Genomic DNA, 3,475 nt, shown 5'->3' on the forward strand with positions numbered 1-3,475 from the left:
GGCCCAAGGTCACGCGGCCCGAGACGCAGAAGGCCGGCTCAGGCCTAGTCCTCGCAGGGGAAACTGAGGCACGAGAGGAAGGGCACGCCCAAGGTCACGGCGCTCAGCCGCAGGGCAGGGGCTTCTGCCAGCCTTTGGAGAGGGGCCCCGACCCTTGCGAAGCGCCCAGCTTCACCTCAGTCCCAAGGGCACGGCCGGCTATTCACACCGCAGCTGGGCCGGAGAGGCAGAGCTGTCCCTGTGCGCCTATCCTTTGTATAGGTCTGAGAATTCCCACGAAAAAAGGGTGGTTTAAGGCCACAGGAACCTGTCCCTTGCCACTTGAGCACCCTGGGCAGTGACCCTGGTTTTGTGATGTTAGGGGAGAGGCGGGCAGGTCAAGGCCCTGCTCCCCACTTGCATGAGGAAACTGATGCAGAACTGGTAAGAGGCGGCCGGTAGGAAGAGACGTCCAAGGTTGTGGGCTTTAAGAAAGTGGGGCAGCGCCCCAGGGCGAGAGGGGCGCCACCCTCCCTCATGCTCACTTGGGAGCCCCGCCAGTGCCCAGCCCTGCCCGAGCTCAGCGCCAGCTGGTCCAGCCTCAGTGTGGCTCGGGGACACACCGAGGCTCGGCCTCTGGGGCGGGCAAGGTGTGAGGCGGGTTTTGGCGTCAGGCGACGTGGGGCACAGGTTCAGGCCGCTCTCCGTGGCCTCCGTACCCACCTAGCTCAGCCGAAGGGCGGGTGGGGAGGTGTTGGGGAGGTGGGGGACGGGTGGAGGGGTAGCCCTGTGAAGCCAGGGCCCGGCCCCAGCCTCCACAGCACCTCTGCCCGGCAGGGGGCACCATTCGCTGCTGGCATCAGGGCCAGGAGGGCTGCGGTCGGACGGACTGCGGGCTGGGCCTGTTGGGCAATGGGAGAGCTGCGCTGGGCTGGGCCTGTGGGCAATGGGAGAGCTGCGCTGGGCTGGGCCTGTGGGCAATGGGAGAGCTGCGCTGGGCCATTTCCCATCCTTGTCAGGCTGCGCCCCCCGCCCCGGAGCCTGGGGACCTGCACCCCTCCTCATCACCTATGCCCTGGGTCAGCCCAAGGCAGCTTCAGCCTCGCAGGGGGCCACCTTTGCGGTGCCCTTGGCCAGCCCAGCAGCCAGATGGGCGGGCGGGCAGCTGAGTTGGCAGTGCCAGGCTTCAGTCGCCCTGGGCAGATGTGTGTTCGGGCTGAAGGGGGATCTTTTATGCTCACCCTGGGAAGATGTCAGTCCGGGCAGGCAGCCAGAGCCCCGGGGCTCACAGCGGAGGGGGAGGCGCGGCCTGCAGCCCAGCCTGGGGACCACCGTGCCCAGTAGCAGGAGCCCACAGAAGCAACCTGCCACCCAGGAGCCTGCCTAGCCTGAGTCACGGAGGACTGGAAGTCCAGGGTGGGGGTCCCAGCCCCTCAGAGCCTCAGGGGTCAGCCCCAGTTCCTGAGGACCCCTCTGCCGGCTGCAGGGCTCCTCCAGGGCCAGGCCACGCCGGCCGCCCGCCTGCGCAGGCCAGGGTAGCCTTTGCACCCCTTCATCCACAGACCCGGATTGGGGTGCATAAAGGGCCGAAGGGGCCCCCCACAAGTGCAGCTGGCAGAGGTCGCATGACCCACGGGAGGGGCAGGTGCTGGGCCACATGGAGGGGCTGCTGGGCCCGGGCCCAGTGGAGTCCGCTTGTGGGGAGAAGGGACGCAGAGGCTGTGTCTCATGTGTGGGTGCGCAGCCACGCGGGGGCTGCCAGGACGGGGTGGGCGCTGGCACTCCGCCGCCCACGGCTGCTCCTGCTTGCCACCGCCTTGGGAAGGCGGCACAGCCCCACCGCCCAGACAGCCCTGCCTCCTGGCGCTCGTGCCCACTCCGCAAACCAGCACCGAGCTCTGGGCCTGTCTCTGGGCACACAGACCTCGAGTGAGCCTTCAACAGCCCAGGCCCCCAGGGCCGGCCCAGCCCAGCCGCGCCCTCCAACGCCCTGGGGCCTCCGTCCTCAAGCTCTTGCAGCCCACCCCTCTCAGGAACTCCCGATTTAATGTGAAGAAGACAAAAGCAGGCCAGGGCTTGACAGGCTCTGGACCCATCTGGGGTGTCTGAACAGCTGCATGGCGAGGCCGGGGCCCCATCTTCCGCTGGCTTAGGAAGCAGGGGTCACCAGGCCTGGCAGCAGGTGCATGTGTCCTCAGGGTACAGCCCCAGCGTGACCCCAAGTGGGAATGACTGGAGACAGCCCCCGTGACCCCTGGCCGTGCTGGTCCAGGGGTCACCTGGAGCTCCCTCTCGGCAGAGCGCCTGCTCCCATGGTCTGGGACACCCAGGGGAGGGGAGGTCGAAAGTCTGACAACTTACCTAAGGCCCAACCCCCAGGGACCCTAAGTTCTCTGGGACATCGGGAGCCCCCGGCTGGGAAGTGGACACACAGTCCGAGCTGGGGGGATGGCGTGCACAGGGAAGGGGTGTCCTGAGGATGGCTAAGGTTTCCCAAAAGGCCCCATAAGGGCTCCTTGTCTCTTTTCCGGGAGGCGGGGACCGGAGACGGGGGCCCTCCGCGCATCCCAGGGGAGGCCCCAGTTGGCCCTGTGACTTCACTGCGGGGACTCCCTGTCCCTGGGACACCCGCAGGGAGACACCAGTCTCCACAGGTGATGCCGAGGACACCCAGAGGGGCTTAAGGCCGCGCCTGCTGCCGACCGCACTGGGCTAATGGCTGCCTACAGGCCGCCGCCGGTGTCTCTGCCCATCATCCGTGCGTCAAGACTGCAGCGAACATGCTCGCGCGTGCAGTGCGTCTGGAGAGGGCGAGCCCTCACCTGTCACACTCCAGCTACTCCAGGAGCCTCTCCTCCCCGGGAGCTGCCTGCCATCTGGACAGTCGGGCGGCCAGCTGACGCCCTGAGCCTCACTGTTCCCCTCTGGAACCTGGGGACGCATCAGGAAGCAGGCTGGGGACACACACGCCCAGCAAGAGGATGCCCACACGGATCCCTGCCCGCGGAGGGGCCCTGTGACAGGGAAGGGGACAAGCCTGTGCCACGATGCCCGACACTGTGCCCGGCAGGGCGCCAGGCTCATCGCCGCCCGCCCCCATCCCCCCTCACTACACCCCCTCCCCACAGGACGACAGCTGGCTCTGGGAGGCCGACGCTTCCAGATGCTTCCAGAAGCTGTGGCCCCAGGAGATGCTCGTCTGCCCTTCGGCGAGGAGGGGCTGAGAACAAGCGCCTCCCTGCTGAGCACGGCGTGTGCACAGCACCCTCTGGTGGCAGCCAGGGGAAGGGCTGGGCCCAGCGTGGTCTGGAGAACCTCACTGGTTCTCAGAACCCAGCAGTGGTGGGCAGTGGCGGCCAGGGCTGTGCCCGGGCGGGGGCAGCGTGTAAAGAGGCTGCCCAGGCTTTGTGCAGGCCCCTCTGAAGGCAGCCGACAGGCTCTGAGGACGCCAGTGGCAGCCACCCCCCCAGAGAACCAGAGCTGCTGGCGGGCCCAG

Source organism: Condylura cristata, unplaced genomic scaffold (assembly GCF_000260355.1).
Source record: "Condylura cristata isolate star-nosed mole 26May11 unplaced genomic scaffold, ConCri1.0 scaffold00025, whole genome shotgun sequence".
NCBI lineage: Eukaryota > Metazoa > Chordata > Mammalia > Eulipotyphla > Talpidae > Condylura > Condylura cristata.